Source organism: Apodemus sylvaticus, chromosome 7 (genome assembly GCF_947179515.1).
Source record: "Apodemus sylvaticus chromosome 7, mApoSyl1.1, whole genome shotgun sequence".
In the NCBI taxonomy this organism is placed as follows: domain Eukaryota; kingdom Metazoa; phylum Chordata; class Mammalia; order Rodentia; family Muridae; genus Apodemus; species Apodemus sylvaticus.
The window spans coordinates 116989220-117009141 of NC_067478.1; the positions used below are offsets into that span (position 1 = coordinate 116989220).

The following is a 19922-nucleotide window of genomic DNA, read 5'->3' on the forward strand; positions in this document are numbered from 1 at the left end:
AAGCAAATCGGTGGCTTTCCTATACTCAAAGGATAAGCAGGTTGAGAAAGAAATTAGGGAAATGACCCCCTTCACAATAGCCACAAACAGTATAAAGTATCTTGGGGTGACACTTACCAAACATGCGAAAGATCTGTATGGCAAGAACTTCAAGACTCTGAAGAAGGAAATGGAAGAAGACCTCAAAAAATGGGAAAACCTCCCATGCTCATGGATCGGTAGAATCAATATAGTTAAAATAGCCATTTTGCCTAAAGCACTATACAGATTCAATGCAATACCCATCAAAATCCCAACTCAATTCTTCACAGAGTTAGAAAGAGCAATTATCAAATTCATCTGGAACAACAAAAAACCCAGGATAGCTAAAACTATTCTCAGCAACAAAAGAAAATCTGGGGGAATCAGTATCCCTGACCTCAAGCAATACTACAGAGCAATAGTGTTAAAAACTGCATGGTATTGGTACAGTGACAGGCAGGAGGATCAATGGAACAGGATTGAAGATCCAGAAATGAACCCACACACCTATGGCCACTTGATCCTCGACAAAGAGGCTGAAAACATCCAATGGAAAAAAGATAGCCTTTTCAACAAATGGTGCTGGTTCAACTGGAGGTCAGCATGCAGAAGAATGCGAATTGATCCATCCTTGTCTCCTTGTACTAAGCTCAAATCCAAATGGATCAAGGACCTCCACATAAAGCCAGACACTCTGAAGCTAACAGAAAAGAAACTGGGGAAGACCCTTGAGGACATCGGTACAGGGAGAAAGTTTCTGAACAGAACACCAATGGCGTATGCTCTAAGAGCAAGAATTGACAAATGGGACCTCATAAGGTTACAGAGTTTCTGTAAGGCAAAGGACACCGTCAAGAGGACAGATCGGCAACCAACAAATTGGGAAAAGATCTTCACCAATCCTACATCAGATAGAGGGCTAATATCCAATATATATAAAGAACTCAAGAAGTTAGACTCCAGAAAACCGAACAACCCTATTAAAAAATGGGGTACAGAGTTAAACAAAGAATTCTCACCTGAAGAACTTCGGATGGCGGAGAAGCATCTTAAAAAATGCTCCACTTCATTAGTCATTAGGGAAATGCAAATCAAAACAACCCTAAGATTTCATCTTACACCAGTCAGAATGGCTAAGATTAAAAATTCAGGAGACAGCAGGTGTTGGAGAGGGTGCGGAGAAAGAGGAACACTCCTCCACTGCTGGTGGGGTTGCAAATTGGTACAACCACTCTGGAAAGCAGTCTGGCGGTTCCTCCGAAAACTGGGCACCTCACTTCCAGAAGATCCTGCTATACCACTCCTGGGCATATACCCAGAGGATTCCCCACCATGTAATAAGGATACATGCTCTACTATGTTCATAGCAGCCCTATTTATAATTGCCAGATGCTGGAAAGAACCCAGGTATCCCTCAACAGAAGAGTGGATACAAAAAATGTGGTATATCTACACAATGGAGTACTATTCAGCCATTAGAAACAATGAATTCATGAAATTCTTAGGCAAATGGATGGAGCTAGAGAACATCATACTAAGTGAGGTAACCCAGACTCAAAAGGTGAATCATGGTATGCACTCACTAATAAGTGGTTATTAACCTAGAAAACTGGAATACCCAAAACATAATCCACACATCAAATGAGATACAAGAAGAAAGCAGGAGTGGTCCCTGGTTCTGGAAAGACTCAGTGAAACAGTATTTGGCAAAACCAGAACGGGGAACTGGGAAGGGGTGGGAGGGAGGACAGGGGAAGAGAAGGGGGCTTACGGGACTTTCGGGGAGTGGGGGGGGCTAGAAAAGGGGAAATCATTTGAAATGTAAATAAATTATATCAAATAAAAAAAAAGACAAAAAAAAAAAAAAAAAAAAAAAAAAAAAAGAATGTGGACGGTGTAGTTGCCTTCAGGCACCTCTGAACTGAGCGCTTTTTCCAGTTCCCAAGACTTTATATAGGAGGACTGGCAGCCCCACCCTAAGGTGGAGTCTACATATTTGCATAATTCAATTAACTTTTTTGTTTGTTTGTTTGCCTCCTTTGTTTTTTTTTTTCCTTTCCTTTTCTTTTTTTTTTTTAAAGACAGGTTTCCTATGTATAGCCCAGGCTGTGCTGGAAATCACTCTGTAGACCAGGCTGGCCAGGAACTCAGAAATCTGCCTGCCAAAGCCTCCCAAATGCTGGGATTAAAGGTGTGTGCCACCGGTTATAAAATCAACTCAAGCAAATCGGTGGCTTTCCTATACTCAAAGGATAAGCAGGTTGAGAAAGAAATTAGGGAAATGACCCCCTTCACAATAGCCACAAACAGTATAAAGTATCTTGGGGTGACACTTACCAAACATGTGAAAGATCTGTATGACAAGAACTTCAAGACTCTGAAGAAGGAAATGGAAGAAGACTCAAAAAATGGGAAAACCTCCCATGCTCATGGATGGGTAGAATCAATATAGTTAAAATGGCCATTTTGCCAAAAGCAATATACAGATTCAATGCAATACCCATCAAAATCCCAACTCAATTCTTCACAGAGTTAGAAAGAGCAATTATCAACTTCATCTGGAATAACATAAAACCCAGGAGAGCTAAAACTATTCTCAGCAACAAAAGAAATTCTGGGGGAATCAGTATCCCTGACCTCAAGCAATACTACAGAGCAATAGTGTTAAAAACTGCATGGTATTGGTACAGTGATGGGCAGGTGGATCAATGGAACAGGATTGAAGATCCAGAAATGAACCCACACACCTATGGCCACTTGATCCTCGACAAAGGGGCTGAAAACATGCAATGGAAAAAAGATAGCCTTTTCAACAAATGGTGCTGGTTCAACTGGAGGTCAGCATGCAGAAGAATGCGAATTGATCCATCCTTGTCTCCTTGTACTAAGCTCAACTCCAAATGGATCAAGGACCTCCACATAAAGCCAGACACTCTGAAGCTAATAGAAAAGAAACTGGGGAAAACCCTTGAGGACATCGGTACAGGGAGAAAGTTTCTGAACAGAACACCAATAGCCTATGCACTAAGATCAAAAATTGCCAAATGGGGCCTCATAAAATTACAAAGTTTCTGTATGGCAAAGGACACTATCAAAAGGACAAATCGGCAACCAACAAATTGGGAAAAGATCTTCACCAATCCTACATCAGATAGAGGGCTAATATCCAATATATATAAAGAACTCCAGAAGTTAGACTCCAGAAAAACCAAAGAACCCTATTAAAAAATGGGGTACAGAGTTAAACAAAGAATTCTCACCTGAAGAACTTTGGATGGCAGAGAAGCATCTTAAAAAATACTCAACTTCATTAGTCATTAGGGAAATGCAAATCAAAACAACCCTGAGATTTCACCTTACACCAGTCAGAATGGCTAAGATTAAAAATTCAGGAGACAGCAGGTGTTGGTAAGGAGGTGGAGAAAGAGGATCACTCCTCCACTGCTGGTGGGGTTGCAAATTGGTACAACCACTCTGGAAATCAGTCTGGCGGTTCCTCCGAAAACTGGGCACCTCACTTCCAGAAGATCCTGCTATACCACTCCTGGGCATATATACCCAGAGGATTCCCCACCATGTAATAAGGATACATGCTCTACTATGTTCATAGCAGCCCTATTTATAATTGCCAGATGCTGGAAAGAACCCAGGTAACCCTCAACAGAAGAGTGGATGCAAAAAAATGTGGTATATCAACACAATGGAGTACAATTCAGCCATTAGAAACAATGAATTCATGAAATTCTTAGGCAAATGGATGAAGCTAGAGAACATCATACTAAGTGAGGTAACCCAGACTCAAAAGGTGAATCATGGTATGCACTCACTAATAAGTGGATATTAACCTAGAAAACTGGAATACCCAAAACATAATCCACACATCAAATGAGGTACAAGAAGAAAGGAGGAGTGGCCCCTTGTTCTGGAAAGACTCAGTGGAGCAGTATTTGGCAAAACCAGAACGGGAGTGTGGGAAGGGATGGGTGGGAGGACAGGGGCAGAGAAGGGGGCTTATGGGACTTTCAGGGAGTGGGGGGCTAGAAAAGGGGAAATCATTTGAAATGTAAATAAAAAAATATATCGGGGGGGGGCGCGGAGGGGGAAAGGTGTGTGCCACCAACTCTGGACTTCAATTAACTTTTGTTTTTGTTTTGTTTTGCTTTTTGATGTTTGTTTTTGTTTGTTTTTTAATATTTTTTAATTCGATATATTTTTTATTTACATTACAAATGATTTCCCTTTTTCTGGCCCCCCACTTCACGAAAGTCCCATAAGCCCTTTTCTGTCCCCCTGTTCTCCCGTCCACCCCTTCCCACTTCCCTGTTCTGGTTTTGCCCTATACTGCTACACTGAGTCTTTCCAGAACCAGGCCAGACCTCCGTTCTTCTTGTACATCATTTGATGTGTGGATTATGTTTTGGGTATTCCAATTTTCTAGGTTAATATCCACTTATTAGTGAATGCATACCATGATTAATCCTTTGGGACCGGGTTACCTCACTTTGTACTATGTTCTCCAATCCATCCATTTGCCTAAGTATTTCATGAATTCATTGTTTCTAATGACTGAATAGCACCCCATTATGTATATATACCACATTTTTTGCATCCATTTTTCTGTTGAGGGATACCTGGGTTCTTTCCAGCTCCTGGCTATTATACATAGGGCTGCTATGAGCATAGTGGAGCACGTATCCTTATTACCTGCTGGGGAATCCTCTGGGTAAATGCACATAAGGCCAGACACTCTGAAGTTAATAGAAAAGAAACTGGGGAAGACCCTTGAGGACATTAGTACAGGGGGAAATTTCCTGACCAGAACACCGATAGCTTATGCTCTAAGATCAAGAATAGACAAATGGGACCTCATGAAATTACAAAGTTTATTTAAGGCAAAGGACACCATCAAAAGGACAAATCGGCAACCAACAAATTGGGAAAAGATCTTCAACAACCCTACATCAGATAGAGGGCTAATATCCAATATAGCCAAAGAACTCAAGAAGGTAGACTTCAATTAACTTTTATAATATGCTTCCTTAGCCCTCTGAGTCAACCCTGAGTGTTGTTTTAGCCTCTTGGCCATTTTGCTGTTGTGCTATAGGGGATGTAGGGATTATCACAGATCCTTTCATTGATGAGGTGTTAATAAATTCAAAGAAACTGACTGTGGTGGTGAATCCTGTTGGTTCAGTTAAATCTAAGCTTGTGGGCACAACAATGAGGACTTCTCTCCCTTCCTGTCCTCTGCAAAATACTGGCTTTATATTCCATAGCTCTGACTGTCCTAGAAATCACTATGTAGAACTGCCTAGCCTTTCATTCACGGAGATATATATGCCTCACTTCCCAGGTGCTTGGATCAAAGGCATGTGCCAAGACCCTAATCTGAATAAGAAATTTTCTTACTCAGATAATTTGAAGTAGGCATCAAATTAAATCAGTCTGAATCGCTACCACACCTTGTGGTGGCAGCCCACATAAATATAGGACATGGAAGAAGCTTTTGCTTTTGGCTTCCTTGCTCTCATACCCGGCAGTTTTGCCTGCTTTACTGCTGTGGACAATATTAAATTCGGCTTCATCAGGATTCACACATAGACTGAAGACAACTAGCTGTTTATTAATCCCCCAGGACGCCTGAAGCACAGTTTTAACAGAGAGACCACTAGTCTCAGAGCCTGAAACATTACTAGATTCTTAGTTTTCTTCTTGTGAGATAGCTATTTTGGGGCTACTCTGACCCAGGTCTTGTAATCCAACAGAATAAATCCCCTGTTGATTTTATAGTCATCTTATCTGTTATGTTCCTTTAAAGAACCCAGAAATTTTAGAAAAATTGTTATTTCAAATGCCTCAATGGTACCCACTCTTCTATATTTAATGAATACCAATTTGATAACCATATTTCTTTGAGGGTACATTATGTGTTTTGTAGCTTTGGAAAGGTAGCCTTGAACAGAGCTGATCATTGTGCAGGTCAGAAGGCATTGGTTGAATCAGCTACATCTCATTTTGTTGGACCCTACCATGGTCCCCTGACCCCTTTTCAATCCTCACCTTCTTGATTTTTCACCTCTTTTCAAGGTCACATCCATAATCTTTTATAATTTTATCATCTCTTCTTCAGAAAAGGTTCTCTCTACTTTGCTGTTAGATTCTGTGAAAACTAATACTTCATGTTGGATTCTATGTATGAACTTGGACTAGCAAGCCTCTGGAAGCCTTGTCTCAGGTGGTTTATGATTTTACCCCACAAGTAACACTGAATACTAATTATTGACACCGTGACTTTCAAAATTATGGGGTTGATTACAATTGTTACAATTGTCCCTGGCATTAAATTCTAGAAGAGAAGGAAACTACTGGGACAATTGGTGCTGGTTAAATAAAGCAAAGAATTTAGTGGTGGTTAAGAAGAGAGCAGCACCATTTAGGTGAAATCTTCTGGGAAGAGTTTTCTGAAATCACAAAAAAGCTGTATTCCAGAGACAGCGGAGATTGTACTTCATGCTTCAGCTGTACCTGGTAATGTGTAAGAATCACTCAGGTGGAACTGGTTTTGAAGCCACGAAGGCATCAGGAAGACCAACTGAGGCTTAGCAATGAGAGAGGCCATGGAAGGACATTGGTGAAAGTGCAGCCTCGCTTGTGGATGACAGCCCAAGACTGAAGAGGAGGCAAAAGAGTAGAGGCTTGGTACTTTGAAGAGAGCCTATGAGAGGTTATTGGTGAAGCCTACTTGCAGTAGAAGACCCCAGCATATTTTTGATGCCAGTATCATGGTGTAACCAACAAGAATGGCAGAAGCAGCAGAAAGGATCAATCTGAACTTAAGGATTAATCTGCTACAGAGGGCAGGATCTCAGATATTGGAACAGGAAGCTGTGAAACTGAAAATGAATTGGGGACCCCAAGATTATAATGATGCCAGAGCCAATGGATGTCTAGCAAGGATAGTTGCTAACAGGAAATGGAGCCAGCCTAGGAGAAAGAACTTTGTTGCAGTCAACAAAGATGCAAAAGGATTTGAAGATATGAAGACTGCTTTACCATCAGAAATGGAGATACAGAGTTTGGGATTTGCACAGGTACTTTCCTGTCTTGCTTTGGGAATTGAAGCTATGTAATTGGATGAATCTCAGAACACTGTTGAGATCGCTATAGGCTACAGGGACTTTTGAAGTTGCACAAAATGTCTCACTAAACATCATACTATGTTTAGGTATGGCCCCACAGCCTCACGTTTGAACAAGCATAAGGGGACCAGGGAGCAGAATGTGATGGTCTGTATATACTCTTCCAGGGAATGGCACTATTAGGTGTGGCTTTATTGCAATAAATGTGTCACTGTGAGGTTGAGCTTGGGGCTTTTCCTCCGGGATGCCAGAGCATGCCCAGTCTGTCTCTGACTGCCTTTGGATAAAGATGTAGAACCCTCAGCTCCTCCTACACCGTGCCTGCCTGGATGATGCCACATTTCTGCCTTGATGTCAGTGGACTGAACCTCTGAACCTGGAAACCACAGCAAATAAAATGTCATTCATCAGACTTGTCTTGATCGTGGTGCCTGTTCACAGAAGTAACTAAGAAACCCATTGACCTATCCATTCTCTGTGAATCTCTTGAGGACACTGTAGCCAAATTGCATCATTATGTGAGCAAAGAAAACACAATGTTAATAAACATCATTTATTAAATTTGTTTAATTGTATAAGTATACTGTATAATTAAATATATAACTTTATTCAAATTCATATATCAATACAAATTTATGGTAGCAAATCCTACAAATGTAGGTAAATTTTTAAAAAAGGCAGGAATTTATCACTACTAACTGCTGATATTGTTACATGTGCTTATTCCAACATCTTTAGAACCCTAGGTAAAAAACTGAAAAGGTTGCAAAATATACATGAAGATAATCTTTCCTCTAGGAGAACAAATCAATGATTCATACAAATAAAGTATGGTAATCTACTGTAAATGTCAAAATGTAAACTTCAACTTAAATAACAAGTATATGAAGAGATACACACATTTAACCTCTTTTATATATTAAACGATGTAAATATCTAACAAAACATACTTATGTTCTATTATTATGTAAAATTTTACAACTTCATTGTGAACTAAAATAAACAAAATGAATATTTAGGTACAAATATAAAATTTCTAATGTTTACAATAACTGCTCTAAAGCTAATGGTCACGAAAACAGCTTAGAGTAATTATGAGCATAATGGTGGGAAGTTAACATTAAATATATTTAAGATTCAGCTAATCAATGTAATGACTGGAATGTGGTACTGAAGTACATATTAAAGCCAAAACAGATAAGGCCATAAAATAGGATTTATCTATGTCAAAGTGTTTGTGTTTCTACTTATTCTGAATATGAGAGGTGAGATTTACTCTTTGCAATAGCAAGACTAAGAGACTTTTCCTAAAAGTAGCTGATGCCTGTTGTGTATTCAGTGCTTCCCTTTGTAAGACCTGATGTATAGTTTGTTCAATTAAAAGGTAAATAGATTTTATGTGCTGCTCAGTCGGGTCTCTTCCTAAACCTAGGAATCTGATGTGTGCCGAACTATGGCAAAGTCCCTTCTCCACAAACTATACTCCTTTGTATTTAGTAAGCAAATGTAGGAGAGAATAGCAAGCAAGAACAACAAGAGAGAGGGCAGGAGAGTTGCCTATGTGTTGGGAATGTTCGTGGCTTTGTTGGATGGGTTTAAACAATGATTTAGAATATGAAAGAGGCCAAGATGGAGTGTAGACCTGAGGTTCCCTTCAGATAGATTTTCATCTTCTTCATCTGTACTACTAGAATCTGAGGAGGTGCTAGAGTCTCACTCTTGGCTGTCATCCATCCTATCTTGCCGGGACGCCTGGGAGCCACCATGATGACCTGGACTAGATTCTGAGGAATCTGACCCAGGATCCAGCAGCTCCTCTGCCTCTCCAGGTTTTATTTGAAGCCCTTTCTGTGAGGAGGGCTGCAGATCATCTGTTCGTCCAAACTTGTGGCTTCTGCCTCCAGACATGTTCATGCTTTTTTTTTTTTTTTTTTTTTACTTTTTTTTTCTTTTTTTTTTTATTCGATATAATTTATTTACATTTCAAATGATTTCCCCTTTTCTAGCCCCCCCCACTCCCCTAAAGTCCCGTAAGCCCCCTTCTCTTCCCCTGTCCTCCCTCCCACCCCTTCCCAGTTCCCCGTTCTGGTTTTGCCAAATACTGTTTCACTGAGTCTTTCCAGTCTTTCACTAACAGAAATCAAGGCAATATGGCAACATCTGAACCAAATTCTCCTCTACCAGCAAGTCCTGGATACCCCATCACACCAGTAAAACAAGATTTGGATTTAAAATCACTGGTCATGATGCTGGTACGGGAACACATGAAGGACATTCAGGAGAAAATGGATCAAAAGTTAGAAGCCCTTGCAAGGGAAACACAAAAATCATTGAAAGAAATCCAGGAGAATACAAAAGCCAACAAGGAGGAAATGCAAAAAACACTTAAAGAAATACAGGAGAACTTTGGTCAACAGGCTGAGGTCATGAAAGACGAATCACAAAAATCTCTTAAAGAAATACAGGAGAACTTTGGTCAACAGGCTGAGGTCATGAAAGAAAAAACACAAAAATCTCTTAAAGAATTACAGGAAAGCACAAACAAGCAAGTGAAGGAGCTAAGCAAAACCATCCAGGATCTAAAAACAGAAGTAGAAACAACTAAGAAAACTCAAAAGGAGACAACTTTGGAGATAGAAAGCCTTGGGAAGAAATCAGGGGACAGAGATGCAAATATCAACAACAGAATACAAGAAATAGAAGAAAGAATCTCAGATGCTGAAGATTCCATAGAAACCATGGACTCAACAGTTAAAGAAAATGCAAAATGCAAAAAGCTTGTAACCCAAAATATCCAGGAAATCCAGGACACAATGAGAAGACCAAACCTAAGGATTATAGGCATAGATGAGAGTGAAGATTTACAACTTAAAGGGCCAGCAAATATCTTCAATAAAATTATGGAAGAAAACTTCCCTAACCTAAAGAGAGAGATGCCCATGAATATACAAGAAGCCTACAGAACTCCAAACAGACTGGACCAGAACAGAAATACTTCCCGTCACATAATAATCAAAACACCAAATGTTCTAAACAAAGAAAGAATATTAAAGGCAGTAAGAGAAAAAGGCCAAGTAACATATAAAGGAAGACCTATCAGAATCACAGCAGACTTTTCACCTGAGACTATGAAGGCTAGAAGGTCCTGGGCAGATCTCATGCAGACTCTAAGAGAACACAAATGCCAACCAAAACTACTATATCCAGCAAAACTCTCAATCACCATAGATGGAGAAACTAAGATATTTCACGAGAAAACCAAGTTTACCCAATATCTATCCACAAACCCAGCCCTAAAAAGGATAATAGGAGGACAACACCAATACAAGGAGGGAAACTTCACCCTGAAAAAAGCAAGATAGTAACCTTTCATCAAACCCAAAAGAAGTTAAGCAATCAAATTTAAAAAATAACGTCAAAAATGATAGGAAGCAACAATCACTATTCCTTAATATCTCTTAACATCAATGGACTCAATGCCCCAATAAAAAGACACAGACTAACTGACTGGATACGTAAACAGGACCCTACATTTTGCTGCTTACAGGAAACACACCTCAGGGTCAAAGACAAACACTACCTTAGAGTAAAAGGCTGGAAGACAATTTTACAAGCAAATGGTCTCAGGAAACAAGCTGGAGTAGCCATTTTAATATCAGATAAAATTGACTTTCAACCCAAAGTCATCAAAAGAGACTCTGAGGGACACTTCTTGCTGGTCAAAGGAAAAATACAACAAGAAGAACTCTCAATCCTGAACATCTATGCTCCAAATGCAAGGGCACCCTCTTTCATAAAAGAAACTTTATTAAAACTCAAAGCACACATTGCACCTAACACAATAATTGTGGGTGACTTCAACACTGCACCTTCCTCAATGGACCGATCGGGAAAACAGAAACTAAACAAGGACACAATGAAACTAACTGAAGCTTTGGACCAATTAGATTTAACTGATATATATAGAACATTCTATCCTAAAACAAAAGAATATACCTTTTTTTCAGCACCTCATGGTACCTTCTCCAAAATCGACCATATAATTGGTCACAAGACAGACCTCAACAAATATAAGAAGATAGAACTAATCCCATGCCTCCTATCTGATCACTATGGAATAAAAGTTGTCTTCAATAGCAACAGAAACAACAGAAAACCCACATACACGTGGAAATTGAACAATACTCTACTCAATGATACCTTGGTCAAGGAAGAAATAAAGAAAGAAATTAAAGACTTTTTAGAACACAATGAAAATGAAAACACAACATACCCAAATCTATGGGACACAATGAAAGCAGTGCTAAGAGGAAAACTCATAGCCCTGAGTGCCTCCAAAAAGAAAATGGAGAGAGCATACATTACCAACTTAATGACACACCTGAAAGCCCTAGAACAAAAAGAAGCTATTTCACCCAGGAGGAGTAGAAGGCAGGAAATCATCAAACTCAGGGCCGAAATCAATCAAGTAGAAACAAAGAGAACCATACAAAAAATCAACAAAACCAGGAGCTGGTTCTTTGAGAAAATCAACAAGATAGATAAACCCTTAGCCAGACTGACCAAAGGGCACAGAGAAAGTATCCAAATTAACAAACTTAGAAATGAAAAGGGAGACATAACAACGGAAACTGAGGAAATCCATGTTCATGCTTTTGCGCTTACCACAGTTGGCCTTTGCCTCTTTGTATGCAGCATACTCCTCAGGAGACAATGACTTGAGCCAGCGGTCCAAATCCACAAAGTATTGTTCCTGTAGCTTCTCAGCCTGTTTTCCATAATGCTCTCTCTGGTGCTTTGGGCCTCGGTGCCAACGCCTGCTGATCTCAACACAGCGCTCCCTAAAGGACAGGTGCCTCAGCTCTGGACTTGACCATGAATCTTGGTGAAATTTGTGATATGCAGTCATAGGGGGCTTCCTGGGTTCTCCCTGAAATTTCCTATCTGAGGAAAATGTTTTGGCACGTTGCGTTTTTAGAAGAGACTTTGAGTTTTTCATATCTCCTTGCGACTTCTTAGAGACTTTGGTCTGCTGACTTCGGGGCACCACAGATTTCTCAGGAGGCCCTGAAACAGAACCCCTTTTCTTGAATTGCCTCATCTTTTCCTGAAAGTCTTATTTCTCCTTCTTGAAGTCCTCGATATATCTCTGCTTTATCTCTGCTGGCAGCAGATGGTATTTCTTAGCCAGGAGTTTGGTCAGCTGTGCATTGCTGTACTTAGGGTACATCTGACGGTATTTGGGTCTCTGTTCCTTGTAAAAGCGCAGATAGGCAGTCAAGGGTCTTTTTTTTTTTATTATTCGATATAATTTATTTACATTTCAAATGATTTCCCCTTTTCTAGCCCCCCCACTCCCCGATAGTCCCGTAAGCCCCCTTCCCCTCCCCTGTCCTCCCTCCCACCCCTTCCCACTTCCCCGTTCTGGTTTTGCCGAATACTGTGTCACTGAGTCTTTCCAGAACCAGGGGCTACACCTCCTTTCTTCTTGTATCTCATTTGATGTGTGGATTATGTTTTGGGTATTCCAGTTTTCTAGGTTAATAACCACTTATTAGTGAGTGCATACCATGATTCACCTTTTGAGTCTGGGTTACCTCACTTAGTATGATGTTCTCTAGCTCCATCCATTTGCCTAAGAATTTCATGAATTCATTGTTTCTAATAGCTGAATAGTACTCCATTGTGTAGATATACCACATTTTTTGCATCCACTCTTCTGTTGAGGGATACCTGGGTTCTTTCCAGCATCTGGCAATTATAAATAGGGCTGCTATGAACATAGTAGAGCATGTATCCTTATTACATGGTGGGGAATCCTCTGGATACTTCCAGAAGATCCTGCTATACCACTCCTGGGCATATATCCAGAGGATTCCCCACCATGTAATAAGTCAAGGGTCTTTTAAGTCGGTCAGGGTCCTGCTTGTCTGTATGATTTTTGTGTGCCTTTCTCATAAGTTCTCTGGCTTCTAGCACTAATTCTGCCAGTGTGCGGAACTTTCTTAAATTACAAGAAATCTCCAGCCATTTCTGTTTGCACATTTCTCCTGAAAACAGCCCAAAAGCGACTTTGCTCCAGTCTAGCTCGGCCTGGCTGCTTTTGTATTCTCTGAAGTCATCTGATGGCATATTGTGCTTCATGCATTCAAGTAACTTCACAATGTCTGTGTCAGACCATAGGCCTTGGTTATCAAGTGATGCCATTATGAGCTTAACTTGTGTGCCCACCTAGAATCTCAGTTGTGCAAACACGCCAACAGCAACTTGCAATGCTGACACACACACAGACAGAACCTAGTAGATAGCTTCTGATTTCCACAGTCTGTGTGAATCTGTATTTCTAAGCGAAACACAAGTAAAAAACAAAAAAATAATGTTAGACATCATGCTTGGATTCTATGACAAAAATCAAATATCCCTTTTCAATATGTTGCTTATATGATTAATTTATGATTAACAATGTAAATGGAGAGGCAGGTGACATGGCTCAGAGGTTAAGAGCACTGACTGCTCTTCCTAAGGTCCTGAGTTCAAATCCCAGCAACCACATGGTGGCTCACAACCATCTGTAATGAGATCTGAAGCCCTCACCCTCTTCTTGTGTGTCTGAAGACTGCTAAAGTGTACTTACATAAAATAAATAAATAAATCTTAAAGAAATGAATGTAAATGGATACTGTATCTATGTGAATGAGTGCTGTTTGCTTATATATGATACAGTTATAACCTCTTTTGCATCCTTTTGAAATCTTACTAGCATTTGCCTATAAAATAAGGGTGCTGGCGCACACCTCTAATCCCAGGACTAGGAAGGCAAATCTCTGTAAATTCAAGGGCAGCGTTGTGTCTATCTCAAATTCTAGGACAATTGCAATGACAAAGTGAGACTCAGAAAATAAAGGAAAATTACATAAACACCCCACTGTCCAAAAGAAAGAAAAAGAAAAAGAAAAAGAAAGAATGAAAGAAAGCAAAGCAAAGAGAAAAGCAGCTTTAGGGATGCAATAAAAAGACTAAATAAAACGAATCAAAAGCATATGACTGAAAGGAAAAGAACAGAGCCAAGACATTCATCAGTTACACTCAAATGAGCTGAAAACAGGAGGCAAGACACTGAACCCTCAGACATCCACCTGTGGAGTTTCCATGGTTTGCATGTGAAATCTATGATAAAGGATGCATTTATACAGTCTGCAGAACTCTGCATGTATATAGAGCTTTATGCTGAATCATCTTGAGGAGGTTTCAAACATGCATTTGGAATTTTATTTTGCCACTCATTCTACAGACATAACCCTCAGTAGAAGCATGGCCTCTGTCATAAAGGTTCTGTAAAATAACTGGAACCTAGAACTTGAACACATATCAGCAGCTCTGAAGGGTGCTATTCTTTAACCAGTATTTTCCTGTCTGGGGCAATTTCTCTGGAAATCAGGTCAACAGAACACTCTGAATGTTGTCATAGTTTTTTTCAAAATATATGCTCTGAAATTTAGCTGCTCCAAGTTAGCACTATGCTTAGTCTGTTGTTGTTTGTGTAAATATAGTTTCAGGGATATGTGCTCTGTGTTGGATAACACAGAAGAGGGCTAATCCCTAGGAGAGACTCATTTTCTTGAGGGAGAACTCTTTTTTTCTTTTCTATATTCTTTGTTTACATTTCAAATGATTTTCCCTTATCAGGTTCTCCACTCCCCATAATTCCCATAAGCCCTCCCCCCTCTGCCCATTCCACAATCAGCCCCCTCCTACTTTTCTGTCCTGGAAATCCCCTACAATGCTGAATCAGCCTTTCCAGGACCAGGGCCCTCTCCTTTCATCTTCTTGGGAATGGTTTGATATTCGAGTTGTGTCTTTGGTGAGAATAAGCTTCTGAATATTTGAGGATAAACTTTGTGAATTATTTTGAGGTAAAATAATGTAAAAACTATACTTATATTCATTATTAAAAACTGTGTACAAGGAGTATCAATTCAACATTAGCTGGATCTAAATACAAACCTTACCTTTAATTTTAAAATTGACTCTAAATCAACATTGTCACTAAGCTTTCCTCATATTCAGGAGCTTCCTGCCTGAACCATACATGTAGCAACCAACAAAACTGAGTTGTGTCAATTATTGGTTTGGTTCCTTTTCTTGGTCCTAGGGACACAGCACAATGTGGGCTAGGCAAGCTATTAATGAGCTCAACCCAAGGGAAAGATCTCACCAAATATGAAATGTTACTAAACAAATGTGTCATAAAATAACACACCAGTAATATATTCTTTTAATGAACATTTTTTTTGAGACATGTTTTCTCTGGGTAGCCCTCAACTCAGAGATCCACCTGCCTCTGCCTCCCAAGTGCTGGGATTAAAGGCATGCATGCCACCACTGCCCGGCTTTTAATGAACTTTTAAGAAATGGACTTGAAAAACAAGACTGTAACTTCTTTTTCTGTGGAAGGTTTAATATACACACAGCACTTCTAGAAATCCTACAATGTACAAGATTTCCATACCATGCTAAAAATAGAAATGCATGGTATGGCCATAAAGATAAAATACAGATTACGAGGAACTTAAAACACATGGGAAAACTGTATCCATTTTAAATTTTAAAGTCATGATAGATTAAAATAGTGTAGTGTACCAGTAAACTGAAAACAGTCATATTCCCATTATCAAATATAATCTGCTCTCTTACTTGAGAATCTTTGACATCAGAATGTATAAATTCATGTACCCAGGATTTTAACTTACCTCCAGATCCTCTGGTCTCTTCAATGCTTGCAGCAAAGCCTGGAGTTTTCTTCAGGGATGCTGTATCTTCTGGACTCTCTACATGACAGTTGTGACTCCAAGAATGCAACTACAGAGTAGTTGCCTTCAGGCTCCTCTGAACTGAGTGCATTTTCCAGTTCAGAAGACTTTATATAGGAGGACTGGCAGCCCCACCCTAAGGTGGAGTCTACATATTTGCATGATTCAATTAACTTTCTTGTTTGTTTGTTTGTGTTTGTTTCTCTGAATAGCCCTGGCTTTTTTTTTTTTTGGAACTTGCTCTGTAGACTAGGCTGGCCAGGAACTCAGAAATCTGCCTGCCTCAGCCTCCCAATTGCTGGGATTAAAGGTGTGTGCCACCAACTCTGGGCTTCAATTAACTTTTTAAATATGCCTCCTTAGCCCTCTGTGTCAACCCTGAGTGTTGTTTTAACCTCTTGGCCATTTTGCTGTTGTGCTATGGAGGATGTAGGGATTATGACAGATCCTCCCATTGATGAGGTGTTAATAAATTCAAGGAAACTTACTGTGATGGTGAATCCTGATAGTTCAGTTAAATCAAAGCTTGTAGGCACACCAATAAGGAGTTCTCTCCCTTCTTGTCCTCAGAAAAATACTGGCTTTATATTTCATAGCTCTGACTGTCCTAGAACTCACTATGTAGACCTGCCTGACCTCCATTCACAGAGATATATCTGCCTCACTTCCCAGGTGCTTGGATCAATGCATGTGCCAAGACCCTAATCTGAATAAGAAATTTCATTACTCAGACAATTTGAAGTAGACATCAAATTAAATCAGTCTAAATCTGGACCACACCTTCTCGTGGCAGCCCACATATAAAGGACATGGAAGAAGCTTTTGCTTTTGACTTCCTTGCCCTCATACCTGGCAGTTTTGTCTGCTTTAGCGCTGTGGACAATATTAAATTCAGCTTCATCAGGATTCACACATAGACTGAGGACAACTAGCTTTTTAGAAATCCCCCAGGACCCCTGAAGCACATTTTTAATGCAGAGACATCCAGCCTCAGAGGCTGAAACATTACTAGATTCTTAGCCTTCTTCCTGTGAGATAGCCATTTTTGGGCTACTCTGACCACATCCTGTAATCCAACCTAATAAATCCCCTATTAATTTTATAGTCATCTTATCTGTTATGTTCCTTTAAAGAACCCAGAAATTTCAGATAAATTGTGATTTCAAATGCCTCAATTATACCTACTCTTCTATATTTAATAAATACCAATTTGATCACCATGTTTCTTTGAGTGTATATTATGTGTTTTGTAGCTTAGGAAAGGTAGCCTTGAACAGAGCTGATCATTGTGCAGGTCAGAATGCATTGATTGAATCAGCTACATCTCACTTTGTTGGACCTTACCATGGTCCCCTGACTCCTTTTCTCTCCTTCCCTTCTTGATTTTTCACCTCTTTTTCAAGGTGAAAAAGTACACCATAATATTTTATAATTTTATCATCTCTTCCTCAGAAAATTTCTCTATATTTTGCAGTTAGATTCTGTGAAAACTAATTCTTCATGTTGGATAGTATGCATGAAGTTGGACTAGCAAGTCTCTGGAAGCCTTGTCTCATCTGGCTTATGATTTTACCCCACAATTAACCCTGAATACTATTTATTGACACTGTGACTTTCAAAATTATGGGGTTGATTACAGTGTCTGGAAGAATAGGGATTATACTCCAGTCAAATGAACTAGGCTTTGCTCAGTCAGCTGAGATGATAATGAAGAGACACTATTTAATGAAAACATTTTTAACTCAATGGAATAAAAGTACAAAATTATTTAACATTTCTGACAGACATCTCCAATAAAAAATTATTAGCTACTCTCTTTTTGCATTTTGCCTTTGTTGGTGGATTTCTGAAGAACACTTCAAAATAAGCCAGGGTCTTTCTTGATTATTTACCTTATCACACTGTCTCCTTCACCTGAAGACATGCACCCTGCTACCATCACCAGGAAAGCATGGCCCCACAGTGCCTTCACAGGGTCTTTCTGTTTCTTTGTGATGCTATTGGTCTGTCTGCGTGGGGTTGCCTAGTCTACATATGCTGCTTTACAGGTATCTCCTTGAAGAAGCTTTCCCATGAAGGGAGGTGATGTTTAAAACTAGATCATGTGGACTTTGGTAGCTTCTATTACATGTTGGAATTTTCATTATAAGTTTAGAGGGAAGCTTGGGAGTGATCTGATTGTTGCTTTAGAAAGAATGCTGACTTTATTCAAATGTGGATGCTCTCTATATACAGTAGCTAGAAGGATGCTGGAAAACATGGCAAGCAGCTGTGGTTTGGATTGCAGAATCATTGCAGCCTTCTGAAGGTTTGGATATGAGATGTGAAAGAAACTGAGTAATAATATGGGGAACTGTGGTCAAAGATGAGGTTAACATTGAACTTAATCCACAGCCTTTACCAACTGCAGAAAAGGTAACAGGGGATATCAGTGCTTAGCTTGCAGGGAGGGTGCAAACAGAAAGCAAAGATACAAAAGTGTCTTCAAAAGATATTGTAGAACAGAAAAATGATTCAGACCAAAAGTCTTTTTTACTTCTGACCTCTCATTAGGAATGAGGAGGAAAGCACGGCGATGGTGGCGCACGCCTGTAATCCCAGCACTCTGGGAGGCAGAGGCAGGTGGATTTCTGAGTTCCAGGCCAGCCTGTTCTATAGAGTGAGTGCCAGGACAGCCAGGGTTAGAATGATCAGGAAGTGAAAATGGCTGTTTAGCTTGCTTTCAAGAAATGGTATCATCAAATGAAAATAGATATCAGAAAAAGAGAGGATTATAGAGGCAGTGGGTCACAAAAGTCCCTGAAGGAATTTTGAGAACACACACAGAACAGGCAAAAGGATAGCTGACTTTGGCAAAGAGTCATGGGTAACAGACTAAATGTATGTGTTAATGAGGAGGGAAGAAATGTGCTAAATGGAAAACCCGGGTAGAAGACTCATTTATAAAACATACCAGTATTCCATTTCCAACTAGAATTTCTGCTGGACAGGAGCCATGAGTGTGTGAACCCCAATCTCCAATTGAACCAGATGGCTGTTTCCCAATTTCTACATTTATTGTTGAGTAAAGTAATTGTGACATCAGAAGAAACCCATCCAGTCATAGCTTCTGGTTTTTTTCTAAATTTTTTCCTTTTCTCTAGTTTTTTTCTCATTTCCTTAATTTCATCTCTCATATATCCAGCTGATATCTATCTCAATCAGTATGCTAACACTATATAACCTCAATTTATATTTGTAATGAAATTTGGACCTAGAATCCTAGAAGTTCTCAGCTGGAAGACCTCTCTTCTCATGAATCGTAGTACTCAAGATACTAAACATTTGCTTTCAGGAAAGTAAGCACTCCTGTGTCAATGACTATGTCATGTGGTCTAGGACCATTTCTATAATAGTATTACCTTATGACATCATGAATGACTTGATGCTTATAATTATAAAAGGTACATCTATAATAATGTTATGTCTTTTAATAAAGGATAGAAGTTTTTTCACAGTCACTGTCGAGAATGTGGCTAAGAGAAATAGAGTCACTATTATTAAAAGAGTCACTAGACTCTTAATAGTTTATTATTTTTATTTTATTTTGTATTCTTTAATTTCTCACTTGGTTTTCTTTTATTTATTCTTTTTTCTTTTTTATTCTATATTTTCTTTATTTGCATTAAAATGTTATTCCCTTTCCCTGTTCACCCACCCTGGAAACTCCCTATACCATACTCCCCACCCCCTGCCTCTATGAGGATACTCTCCTACCCACTCACCTATACCAACCTCCCCACCCTGGCATTCTCCTACACTGGGGCATTGAGCCTTCCCAGCACCAAGGCCCTCTCCTCCCATAGATGTCTGACAAGTCCATCCTCTTCTACTAGGCTAGAGCAATGGGTCCCTCCATGTGTACTCTTTGGTTGGTGGTTTAGTCCCTGGGAGCTCTGGGGGTGGGGGTCTG

General features: G+C 39.6%; 1 pseudogene; it reads right to left on the bottom strand.

Moving 5' to 3' along the window:
• Nucleotides 1-8717: 8717 nt before the first annotated feature.
• LOC127689834 (upstream-binding factor 1-like protein 1) lies at nt 8718-13367 on the bottom strand (annotated as a pseudogene).
• Between the last annotated feature and the right edge of the window lie 6555 nt (nt 13368-19922).